The following is a 14098-nucleotide window of genomic DNA, read 5'->3' on the forward strand; positions in this document are numbered from 1 at the left end:
CACACCCTCCCTTCCCAGAGCCTTAGCTCCTATATTTATACACACATAGCACTATGTCCATTCCTTATGCAAATGACGTTTCTTTTCTTAAGTCTTTCACCACCCTTATCTTTTAGTTCAAGCCTCCTACTTATTCACACCCAATAACGCTCATATCTGCTCTCAGCTAGACTACAATGGTGGCCGGACCCTCCATCCTAGTGTGTCAGCAGATTCTGTGTCTCTTGCTTTCATCAATGTGTCAATGCACTTTGCCCCCATTGGAATCAGCAGATTCTGTCCTATATGTTTTTAGAAGCAGCTGACCATGGGTCCCTCTATCTTTAGTGTGTCAGCATAATGTGTCAATGTACTCTTTGTTTTGTTTGCCTTTATTGGAATCAGCAGACTCTACCCTATAGGCCTTCATTTTAGAAGCAGCTGACTATGAATCTCTTTATCATTAGTGTCAGGTCAGCAGACCCTGTGTCTCTCCCTTTCATTAGTGTCAGGTCAGCAGACCATGTGTCTCCCTTTCATTACTGTGATCTATTTTTAATGTTCAGCCATTTTATACATCTATGTGCTGTCCTATACATCTCATTTACTCCTACATGGGCGGAGCAGTTGCCGTACCAGGCGGTGATACAGCCCGACAGGATGCTCTCGATTGTGCATCTGTAGAAGTTTGTGAGTGCTTTTGGTGACAAGCCGAATTTCTTCAGCCTCCTGAGGTTGAAGAGGCGCTGCTGCGCCTTCTTCACAACGCTGTCTGTGTGGGTGGACCAATTCAATTTGTCCGTGATGTGTACACCGAGGAACTTAAAACTTTCCACCTTCTCCACTACTGACCCGTCGATGTGGATAGGGGGGTGCTCCCTCTGCTGTTTCCTGAAGTCCACAATCATCTCCTTTGTTTTGTTGACGTTGAGTGTGAGGTTATTTTCCTGACACCACACTCCGAGGGCCCTCACCTCCTCCCTGTAGGCCGTCTCGTCGTTGTTGGTAATCAAGCCTACCACTGTAGTGTCATCCGCAAACTTGATGATTGAGTTGGAGGCGTGCATGGCCACGCAGTCGTGGGTGAACAGGGAGTACAGGAGAGGGCTCAGAACGCACCCTTGTGGGGCCCCAGTGTTGAGGATCAGCGGGGTGGAGATGTTGTTACCTACCCTCACCACCTGGGGGCGGCCCGTCAGGAAGTCCAGGACCCAGTTGCACAGGGCGGGGTTGAGACCCAGGGTCTCGAGCTTGATGACGAGTTTGGAGGGTACTATGGTGTTAAATGCTGAGCTGTAATCGATGAACAGCATTCTCACATGGGTATTCCTCTTGTCCAGATGGGTTAGGGCAGTGTGCAGTGTGGTTGCGATTGCGTCGTCTGTGGACCTATTGGGTCGGTAAGCAAATTGGAGTGGGTCTAGGGTGTCCGGTAGGGTGGAGGTGATATGGTCCTTGACTAGTCTCTCAAAGCACTTCATGATGACGGAAGTGAGTGCTACGGGGCGGTAGTCGTTTAGCTCAGTTACCTTAGCTTTCTTGGGAACAGGAACAATGGTGGCCCTCTTGAAGCATGTGGGAACAGCAGACTGGGATAAGGATTGATTGAATATGTCCGTAAACACACCAGCCAGCTGGTCTGCGCATGCTCTGAGGACGCGGCTGGGAATGCCGTCTGGGCCTGCAGCCTTGCGAGGGTTAACACGTTTAAATGTTTTACTCACCTCGGCTGCAGTGAAGGAGAGCCCGCAGGTTTTGGTAGGGGGCCGTGTCAGTGGCACTGTATTGTCCTCAAAGCGGGCAAAAAAGTTGTTTAGCCTGTCTGGGAGCAAGACATCCTGGTCCGCGACGGGGCTGGTTTTCTTTTTGTAATCCGTGATTGACTGTAGACCCTGCCACATACCTCTTGTGTCTGAGCTGTTGAATTGCGACTCGATTTTGTCTCTGTACTGGGACTTAGCCTGTTTGATTGCCTTGCGGAGAGAATAGCTACACTGTTTGTATTCGGTCATGCTTCCGGTCACCTTGCCCTGGTTAAAAGCAGTGGTTCGCGCTTTCAGTTTCACGCGAATGCTGCCGTCAATCCACGGTTTCTGGTTTGGGAATGTTTTAATCGTTGCTGTGGGTACGACATCGTCAATGCACTTCCTAATGAACTCGCTCACCGAATCAGCATATTCGTCAATATTGTTGTTGGACGCAATGCGGAACATATTCCAATCCGCGTGATCGAAGCAGTCTTGAAGCGTGGATTCAGATTGGTCGGACCAGCGTTGAACAGACCTGAGCGCGGGAGCTTGTTGTTTTAGTTTCTGTTTGTAGGCTGGAATCAACAAAATGGAGTCGTGGTCAGCTTTTCCGAAAGGGGGGCGGGGGAGGGCCTTATATGCGTCGCGGAAATTAGTATAACAATGATCTAGGGTTTTTCCAGCCCTGGTAGCACAATCGATATGCTGATAGAATTTAGGGAGTTTTGTTTTTAGATTAGCCTTGTTAAAATCCCCAGCTACGATGAATGCAGCCTCAGGGTGTGTGGTTTCCAGTTTACAAAGAGTCAGATAAAGTTCGTTCAGGGCCATCGATGTGTCTGCTTGGGGGGGAATATATACGGCTGTGATTATGATTGAAGAGAATTCCCTTGGTAGATAATGCGGTCGACATTTGATTGTGAGGAGTTCTAGATCAGGTGAACAGAATGACTTGAGTTCCTGTGTGTTGTTATGATGATCACACCACGTCTCGTTAATCATAAGGCATACCCCCCCGCCCCTCTTCTTACCAGAAAGATGTTTGTTTCTGTCGGCGCGATGCATGAAGAAACCAGCTGGCTGCACCGACTCCGTTAGCGTCTCTTGAGTTAGCCATGTTTCCGTGAAGCAGAGCACGTTGCAATCCCTGATGTCTCTCTGGAATGCTACCCGTGCTCGGATTTCATCAACCTTATTGTCAAGAGACTGGACATTGGCGAGTAGTATGCTAGGGAGTGGAGCGCGATGTGCCCGTCTCCGAAGCCTGACCACGAGACCGCCTCGTTTGCCCCTTTTACGGCGTCGCACAGGGTCGCCGGCTGGGATCAGATCCATTGTATTGGGTGGAAGGCAAAACACTGGATCCGTTTCGGGAAAGTCATATTCCTGGTAGGAACGATGATGAGTTGACGTTAATCGTATATTCAGTAGTTCCTCCCGACTGTATGTAATGAAATCTAAGATTACCTGGGGTACCGATGTAAGAAATAACACATAAAAAAGCAAAATACTGCATATTTTCCAAGGAATGCGAAGCGAGGCGGCCATCTCTTTCCGGCGCCGGATGTGAGATATGGGCACCTAACCGAGTTTAGCCCAATGCTGATCTGCTGAGTGATTCTTATTGTTACACTCATTTATTTAGAAGAAATGTTACGCCCTCTGGTACGTAGAACCCGACCACACATTCTAATGCGATTTGGGAAATATGATACGTTTGCTCCTTTGAACCCAGTCGTGCATGCAGTAAACGAGGGATGGTGATGCATGCATAAAGGTGTGTGACCCAAAAGCCAGGTGTAATATAAATGACTGCCACATACATGCGTGTCATTGAAAGCTCGCCAACTAAATTAGCTATTGATAGTTATGGTAAGGAGCCATTGCTGAGAAGAAGTCAAATAGATTTGGCTTAACAAGTGAGGTGTAGCAGCACATAGCCAACCTAGTTGCTGGCTAAGGAGAGTGATGGTGGAATTATACCTAATGTAGCTGCAGTGGTTAATGCTCCAGTTCTGAACGAAAGACCAGTGTATCATAGAGAGGAAAGATAGGACCTTTATATTACTTAAGAAATTAGAGGAATGAAACAGAGGGTAGAATGGGAGGGATATAAATCAAATGTAATATGTCAGAGCACGGTCCAGCGTGGAAAAATATAAGCATAAAGCAAGAGAAAGGATAAGTGTAGGTGCGAGCTCTTATGCTAGTACCGCAGGAACCCAATTTAAAATGCTTGAGTGAAGCTAGTGATTAAGGTGAGGAGACCAGATCAGAATCCCTACATCACGTGAAGAAAATGTATAATAGAAGGAGTTGTGAATGCCATTGAAGGGACCATGAAAAAGAAAGACCTTACGGAGACGTCAAGCGGAGGGAACTGCCTAGTCTGAGACTGCAAGCATATGCTGCAAAACAGGTAGCAAGTAGCTTAGGGTAGAGATTAAAATGGTTGTGTTGCGATGAAAAGTTGTTCTAATTGGATATAAATGGGAAAAGATGGCATGAGACGACAACTAGACATAGTGCCTGACTAATGTGATTCGCCTAGTGTGCGACATGCTGACGCTAGGCCTATGAGGCCCACTAAAGATTAACCAATTATCCGTAATGTAAAAACGATGAACAGCGGACTACTAGCCTAAAAATTTCCACAAAGGTAAACGGATGGGAAGCGTCCAAGTAAACCCATACTCAGACCCAACCTCCTAACCCATAATGATATCTGAAACAGGCGCTATTGCAACATGACCATAGAAACTGTGGGGCCAACCCTAAAAAAGGCACTTGAGTAAAAGTGTTGTGAAAAACTGAGTGCTATCCAAACCCGTGCAGGTACCAGATGAACCTTGTATGCTAGTAGTAAAGGAAACAGTGTGGTAAACCCATTGTTAGGCAGCCTTAATTTGCAACCAGAAGGTAGTGGCTGTGGGACCAAACTGTTGTAAGTAGGGTAGGATGTTTGAAGCTTGCGTAAAGAAGCATTTTCCCGGATCAGTTCGGCAAGGTGTGACCCAATCTTAAGATTGAAGCTCCACCTGTAACAATAACACATTATTAGAATGAGGAGAAAACCATGAAATTACATGAATAAGCTACGAGCAACAACTGAAGCTGAAAGCCACAGTTCTTGATTGACATACAGTTGAAGTCGGAAGTTTACATACACCTTAGCCATATACATTTAAACTCAGTTTCACAATTCCTGACATTTAATCCTAGTAAAAATTCCCTCTCTTAGGTCAGTTAGGATCACCACTTTATTTTAAGAATGTGAAATGTCAGAATAATAGTAGAAAGAATGATTTATTTTAGCTTTTATTTATTTCATCACATTCCCAGTGGGTCAGAAGTTTACATACAATCAATTAGTATTTGGTAGCATTGCCTTTAAATTGTTTAACTTGGGTCAAACGTTTCGGGTAGCCTTCCACAAGCTTCTCACAATAAGTTGGGTGAATTTTGACCCATTGCTCCTGACAGAGCTGGTGTAACTGCGTCAGGTTTTTAGGCCTCCTTGCTCGCACACGCTTTTTCAGTTCTGCCCACACATTTTCTATAGGATTGAGGTCAGGGCTTTGTGATGGCCACTCCAATACCTTGACTTTGTTGTCCTTAAGCCATTTTGCCATAACTTTGGAAGTATACTTGGGGTCATTGTGCATTTGGAAGACCCATTTGCGACCAAGCTTTAACTTCCTGACTGATGTCTTGAGACGTTCCTTCAATATATCCACATAATTTCCCTACCTCATGATGCCATCTATTTTGTGAAGTACACCAGTCCCTCCTGCAGCAAAGCACCCGCACAACATGATACTGCCACCCCCGTGCTTCAAGGTTGGGATGGTGTTCTTCGGCTTGCAAGCCTCCCCCTTTATCTCCAAACATAACAATGGTCATTATGGCAAAACAGTTCTATTTTTGTTTCATCAGACCAGTGGACATTTCTCCAAAAAGTACGATCTTTGACCCCATGTGCAGTTGCAAACCGTAGCCTGGCTTTTTTATGGCGGTTTTGGAGCAGTGGCTTCTTCCTTGCTGAGCGGCCTTTCAGGTTATGTCGATATAGGACTCGTTTTACTGTGGATATAGATACTTTTGTACGTGTTTTCTCCAGCATCTTCACAAGGTCCTTTGCTGTTGTTCTGGGATTGATTTGCACTTTTCGCACCAGAGTATGTGTAACAGGGTTGGTTATTCTCACGAACGTCGTAATCCTCCTCGTTTGAGGAGGAGCAAGGATCGGACCAAAGCACAGCGTGGTTAGAATACATTGTTGAATTTATTTAACGAAGAACACTGACAAACTATACAAAAACAACAAACGAACGTGAAGCTATATAACGAAAGTGCAGACACAAGCAACTAACGTATAGACATAGACAATCAGTTATGTTTCCACTTGCCTCTAAAGAAATGTGTATTTTATGTTCAAGCATTCTTATTGGTTAGTTCAACTCCGATGACAATAAGGTGTGTTGTCAATGGCCCCGCTTGCAGATAGGGGGAGATCGAGAACGTCAGGTCTTCCGAGTAGGAAAATGTGATGCAAGGGGTAGGTCACGTTCTGAATACTGTTTTCTATTTTCCAATGTGTACAAGTTTGCTGTACGTTACTGATTTATACATGTGTGGGTATATGGTACCTGTTAGGGATTGAGGGGCTTTCTGGGATGTGCTTTGGCATATGATTGCTGTAAATAAGTGTGTTAGCTAGCATACACCGATGTCATGGTCACATAAGCCACTGCTAACACAGTTGTCTTCATGCTACAGATTTTGCCATCAATACTGTTAAGCCCTGCACAACTAACGTGCTGTTTCCCATTTAACAACAGGTATTTACACATGTTATATTTTGTATTGTATTTTGTTTGCCCAGTAGGAAAATGTGATGCAAGGGATTTTGCCATCAACAGCCATCAATACTGTTAAGCCTTGCACAACTAACGTGCTGTTTCCCATTTAACAACAGAAATAAATGATGCTCAACTGGGACCACTGGCCGAAGTGATTTATTTTGAGAAAACACAACGCATGGAGAGTACATTATACATCTGTTACATACGTTCATATCTAGGAGACAGAATGCATCGCCTTCCTGAGCGGTATGACGGCTGCGTGGTCCCATGGTGTTCATACTTGCATACTATTGTTTGTACAGATGAGCGTGGTACCTTCAGCCGTTTGGAAATTGCTCCCAAGGATGAACCAGACATGTGGAGGCCAATTTTTTTTTTTATGAGGTCTTGGCTGATTTCCCCATGATGTCAAGCAAAGAGGCACTGAGTTTGAAGGTAGGCCTTGAAATGCATCCACAGGTACACCTCCAATTGACTCAAATTATGTCAATTAGCCTATCAGAAGCTTCTAAAGCCATGACACAATTTTCTGGAATTTTCCAAGCTGTTTAAAGGCACAGTCAACTTAGTGGATGTAAACTTCTGACCCACTGGAATTGTGATACAGTGAATTATAAATGAAATAATCTGTCTGTAAAAAGTTGTTGGAAAAATTACTTGTGTCATGCACAAAGTAGATGTCCTAACCGACTTGCCAAAACTATAGTTTGTTAACAAGAACTTTGTGGAGTGGTTGGAAAAACGTGTATGTAAACTTCCGACTTCAACTGTATTACTGTCAATGGCCACCCTGCCACATAGTTTGCTGCTGGTATTATTCGAGATAGTCCCTGCAATCAGTTCTGACTCGACATCTCAAGGAAACGGAAGACATTTTGTTTATAACAAGATTAAATACAAATAAATTAAATAAAAATGCCAAGATTGATGAGAGTTGAAGGCATTAGTAGCTCATAAATCATGGATGAAATATTCCATTTGGATCGCTGACGAATCAATTGAAATTGACTAATGTTGCAAAGCATCACTTGTGCAAGGCTACGATTACGTGAGCCAACTTAATATCAAATATAAATTAATAGCTTATAAACTTAAACATGGTCTCTTATTATACAATACCAATCCACGATTGCTGCGATGGATTGTCGTCGAGGCCGTTCGACAAACTCTCTCGAGGTCACCTTAGTAGTCCACTCCAATGCAACCAAGTAGCTCTGAACAGCAATCAGCCTGTGTAGACCAGTGGACAGGAGTGCTCACGGCCGGTGGGGTACGACCATGAAAGACGTGCGGATATTATATAGCATTCCATACATTGTAATATAATTAATAGAGAGGAGAGAGTGTTGATGAATCGTTACTTGAGAAATGAGACCAAGTTGAGACGCTGGACGAGGTGGATAAGGTATAGTAAAGACCGTTTATTTGGAGGTAAAGATATCTGAGCAAAGCGTGCACGGACTCGTTCATTTAGCTCGGAAGGAACTAGCAGAAGAGAGCCCCGAAACATAGTGTACAGTGCATGTTATACAGTGAATGACGTAGGTAGATTCTGGTAGTTCGTGCTCCTGACTGGTCGTTGTAAGTGGAGGATCGTCCCCTCCAGGCTGGTGTCAATGTCCCATTGGTTCTTGGCACTGTTCTTTGTTCTTGGAAACCCAGCCTGAAACAAGGGTGTGTGTGTGTGTGTGTGCATGTGCGTGCTCGTATAGTGGCATGCCTGCCTTATCAGTGGTCATAAAAGGTCTGAGTCAGCCATCCTCCCCTGCGTGTGGGAGTGAGGTTAGTATCTGTTACGGGCAGTACGTGTTTAACTGTGGGGTGTAGCAAGATATTTGCAACAAAGTCTGCTTTAATAAGGAAGGCATTATAACAGTATTATAGCTATGTGTTAAGGTCAAATAAAAACAACATTTATTACAAGAGTAATAGCGAGGGAAGAGGAAACAGTAGTGATGGGATACCGAAGCTTTCTGAAGGCGTCGGCGCTTTCACCAAATTGTGCCGAAAAACTGTACATTACTCAGAGCTTCATTATCTGTTCACAATGCACATTAGTGGCATCTGCTGGTCAACAATAAATAGCAGCGTGTGATCATCAAATATGTTTTTTTCTCCACAGTTTTCATAAACTCTGTAGCGCAGCGGTATGTCGTTGGCTTTAGTAGCCTATAATTAGTTGGAATACCAGGTTTGCATCTTACATTGCTTCCCTTTTTTCCCTTCAAGTTTATTATTTTTCAAAAGCTATGGCATTATTTAGGATGCTTAAGACAGAAGCTTATACTATACTAAATAAAACAAATTATTTGAACAGTACAGAAAGTGTGGTTCACAACTTTCTAAATAGTGTGCTTTCAACGGGATTCAACCTCATACCCTCACATCCCTGAACGTTCCATAGTTCCCTATGCAACATGTAAAGTGTTGGTCCCATGTATCATCAGCTGAAATAAAATACCCAGAAATATTCCATACACAAAAAGCTTATTTCTTTCAAGTTTTGTGCGCAAATTTGTTTGCATTTCTCCTTTGCCAAGATAATCCATCCATCTTTTGTGGTATATCAAGAAGCTGATTAACAGCATCATCAGAACACAGGTGTGTCCAGTAAAGGTTGTAGTTTGAAAGCAGCTAGGAATCGAAGAAATCAGTGGGATCTCACATTTCGCAACATACGCTTTGAAAAAGCATGTGATCAAACGATGCTCCGGACGTCATTGATGAAGTACTTCTGATCCACACAAGGCACGCATAAATGAACCAGTGTTGCCAACTTAGCGACTTAGTCGCTAAATTTAGCAAATATTCAGACCCCTCGGCCTCACCCCAGTCCCAAAGCACTCACAGGCGGTCCAGTCCTCGCGCAGCAGTCCCTCCCAGCTGCAGTCAGAGCAGGAGATGTTCATCCCTCCGCATCCAGACTGCAAATGAATCGCGCATGCGGGAAGCCGCCGCTGGCTGATCCCGCCCTGGCTTACGTTAAAAAAAACTATTAACCTGAATTAGGGCCAGACTAGTTACCATAATTTTCTCACATTGCCATTGACAGTTTTTTCTATTGTCTCTTTTTGGTCCATTGTATACATAAAAATTAAAAAATGTAATGTTTAAAAATGTTCTTGTTTTACTGTGACCTGTTGTAGGCTCCTAAGTGGACCATAATTTGGTTTGGTTTTTAACCTTAAGAAAACTAAACAAAAAACAATTTTTTTTAATAAAAACTTAAATAAAAAATGAAGTAACTCCGCCAGAGTGTCTCTTTTGGGTCAATTTTTCCGGTCCCGAGCCAGGATAAAGGAGGGTTGGAATTGTGACATAAAAAAAACAAGAATCGACAGAAGAAAGTTCATTTGTAGTTCTAAACATATTTAGGGTGTGTTTTACTAACTTTTTGTCTCTCCCACGACGTTATTCCTCTCTCCTACAGAGACTTTTTGTCTCTCCCTCTCCTCCTAGTCCATCACAATTACATGCACATGGCCAATTATGCAAATTAGGGGATGACGTCATTTAGCAACTTCTAGCGACTTTTAGGACAGCCAATAGCTACTTTCCTTACTGAGGAGTTGGCAACACTGATCACTAAGCAGGTAAATGCCTTGTTCTGATTTCGACACATGCCCCAGAGCCCTGGTATCCAACATAACATCACTAGGAAACAGCACAACATGGGGAAAGAGTAGTTCCATGAGCTACACACCTGAAACCAAACAAGCCTTCACTGCAAATGTACGCTAGATCAACATGATCTAATAAAATTGGCATCACCCTATGATGAGTGAACAAGATTGCCACCAGTAAGCATGTCATTGAACTGTGAGGCCTACACCATGTCTATCCTATATGACGATACAATCTGATTGTATTGATTTGTGCAGTAACAATATCCGCTACAAAGGCTATATTATAATGACTATGCATTGCATGGAGAACTCAAGAATGAAGTGACAATGAGCAATTGTTTTATTTGATATTTAACTAGGCAAGACAGTTAAGAACAAATTCTTATTTACAATGACGGCCTACACCGGCCAAACCTTAACCCGGACAACGCTGGGCCAATTGTATGCCGTCCTATGGGACTCCCAATCCCAGTCGGTTGTGATACAGCCTGGAATCGAACCAGGGTCTGTAGTGACGCCTCTAGCACTGAGATGCAGTGCCTTAGACCGCTGTGTCACTCGGGAGCCATAATAATGATGAATATCTTCAGATAAACAGGCTAAACAGGGATTACACTTGCGAACCAATATAAACAGAACATGTACCCTTGTCCCTGTAGAGGATAGATTTGGATATATCTGTGCACTTCCTGCAAAATAACATTTGACACAAGACAACATATTGTTTACCGGACAGGCCTAGTGGGTCTAAAAATGCCTCAGAGTCTATGCCTAAATGTGAATTTACAATGCTCCATCTGGATCTGATAGCTGTAGTTAATTAATTTATATTAACATGGGATGATGGCTAGACGTGGTAGCATGATGGGGGAATCAAAATTCCGCCAGGGTTATGCGATGTAGTGATGAGAAACAAAAGTAGGCTACAGTGATACTTAAATGGCAAACATCAGCTGGGCAAGTAGCCTGTAGCCGTGCATGTGCTTGACTGAGATGGGAGATGAGAGCTTTCCCTGGCAAATTGAAATACAGCAGACAATGATGATCTGTCCGAGTGGCCAGGGTCCATCCCTTTCATCAATTTGCGCAAATAATTCTACTTGTTGAATAGCCTACAGTTACCGGCTCAGCAATCATGAATTCTAAAATATGTCATGGATAGTGAACTGAGCTGATCGAAATGAGCAACAATTCCCACTCAGAAATGCCATACAAGCACAGGCTGAAGCCTACACGGTTGCCATGATGGCTAAGCATGACTGTGTAAATTATCGAGGCGATGTGGATGAGTTGTCGAAGACTGTTGCTGCAAAATAACAAGTGTTTGAGTTGATATATACATTACATGGCCAAAAGTATGTGGACACTTGCAAGTCGAACATCTCATTCCAAAATCATGGGCACTAATATGGAGTTGCGGGTATAACAGCCTCCAATCTTCTGTGAAGGCTTTCCACTAGATGTTGGAACATTGCTGTGGGGACTTGCTCCCTTTCAGCCACAAGAGCATTAGGGAAGTTGGGCAATGATGTTGGGCAATTAGACCTGGCTCGCAGTCGACGTTCCAATTCATCCCAAATGTGTTTGATGGGGATGAGGTCAGGGCTCTGTGCAGGCCAGTCAAGTTCTTCTACACCAATCTCAACAAACCATTTCCGATGTATGGACATCGCTTTCTGTTTCCTGCTGAAACAGGAAAGGGCCTTCCCCAAACTGTTGCCACAAAGATGGGAGCACAGAATCATCTAGAATGTCACTGTATGCTGTAGCGTTACGATTCTCTTCACTGGAACTAAGGGGCCTAGCCCAAACCATGAAAAACAGCCTCAGACCATTATTCCTCCTCCACCAAACTTTACAGTTGGCGCTATGCATTGGGGCAGATAGTGTTTTCCTGGCATCCGCCAAATCTAGATTCATCTGTTGGACTGCCAGATGGTGAAGCGTGATTCATCACTCCAGAGAACACGTTTCCAATGCTCCAGAGTCCAATAGCGATAAGTTTTACATCACTCCAGCCAACGCTTGGCATTGCGCATGGTGATCTTAGTCTTGTGTGCTACTGCTCAGCCATGGAAACCCATAATTTACAAACTAAGCATGTGTGTTTATTAAGTCTGCCTGAATCGAGGCAGTATGGATGACCAGGGATGTTCTGTTGATAAGTGCATGAATTGGACCATTTTCCTGTTCTGCTAAGCATTCAAATGTAACGAGTACTTTTGTACTGTAGTGTAGTGTATGTAGTGAAGTAAAAGTAAAAGTAGTCAAAAATATAAATAGTAAAGTATAGTACAGATACCTCAAAAAACGACTTAAGTAGTACTTTAAAGTATTTTTACTTAAGTACTTTACACCACTTTACACCGCAGGCCTTAATGCTCAAATCAGTTTTGTTGTTTTAAATCACTTTTTGGAATACTGACTGTTCAAACAGCAAGTTACCAAATGGGATTTGTGTGTAAAGTGGTGTATTTGTGTGTGTTCAGACAGCAGTCATTTTCTGACATGGCTACGCTAGTTGTCATAGTAACGACTGGTGTGTGTGCAGTGGTGTAGCCTGATTGGTGGTGGTCCTTGTGCTTCCTATCACTCAGAAGTTATGTATCAAGCTAAGGTGACAACAATGCCTGCCATGGACATTTCCCAGTTGCTTTGAATGTTCAAAGTCATAGTGTAAGAACACTTTTAAAGCCTAAAGATGACCCAACTTTCAAAATGAGTCCTTTTTGGCTAGCCATAGCAGTCAACTAGCTAGCTAGGTAGCTGTTTAGCTACCTAGCACATTCACTCATTTGTTTGTAAACAAGCTAGTTATCTACCACATGTTCTTGTCAAACAGAGTAGCTAGCAAGCAACAAGATATGCCAAATAGCAGTCTAAAAACCACTTGAGGACAAATAAATCAGATTTCACCTTCAGACAAGTCGCATAGCCAGGACTTAGCCAGGACTACGAAGGTGGTTTAAAATGTGGCTTGAAATATCAGATTCCATTAGCCTTTTGGCTATTCAGACTGCAGGAAAAATAACATATTCTAATCAGAAAGGCAAACCAATGGGATTTGAGTCACTTCAAACTGCCAGTGTGAACAAGGCTTTAATCACAAGATAAAACAGATACTACAATGACTGATTTCAGTCTTAGTCTTAACTTAATTTCAACCAAATGTGTAGTTACTGCTGTTTGCAATTGTACTGCAGAGTACATATCTGAGTTTATCAATATCAGATTTTTAAAAACTTACTGTGAAGTAAAATCATAATATTCATCATCATCATAGTACATTACAGTATATATATCATACTTTTCATTTTCATTATGTAGTTCTCAAAATCTGTAGCATAAAAAACAGTCTAAAATCTTTAGGTTTACCAAACAGTTAAGTGATTATCAATTAAGTCGTATTAAGTAATAGTACAATGTATTTTAACAAATGAGAAGACAATCATATCAAAAGTAATGTGAGCGTTGCATTGTAAAAGGCAATTACTTTAAATGAACATGTATTGCAATGTGAAACATATATTTCTAGATGAACCACTGACTAAGTTTGGTGAAAAAGTGACTGTATGATTTTGTGTGTTGTACTGTACTTAGTTAATAAAAAAGGTGCTTGAGTTTTGAAACAACTGCCTTTTGATTATCTGTTTTGAGTTTTGTACTAAGCGTTGTAAAACTGTAACACATACTTGGGAAAATTGCACCAAAGCGATTAAAAAAAACTGCCATTCAATTTATGTAATTCAGCATGGCGACCTTCAGAATGGCGATATTCTCACTTCAATGGGCAAATCTGTCTGCACTGGTTCATGGCAACGAGGTCGCGTTAGAAGGACGCCATCTGTCGAAAGACAATGGCAAATGGCTTTGTCTGGGT

Source organism: Salvelinus alpinus, chromosome 4 (assembly GCF_045679555.1).
Source record: "Salvelinus alpinus chromosome 4, SLU_Salpinus.1, whole genome shotgun sequence".
Lineage (NCBI taxonomy): Eukaryota > Metazoa > Chordata > Actinopteri > Salmoniformes > Salmonidae > Salvelinus > Salvelinus alpinus.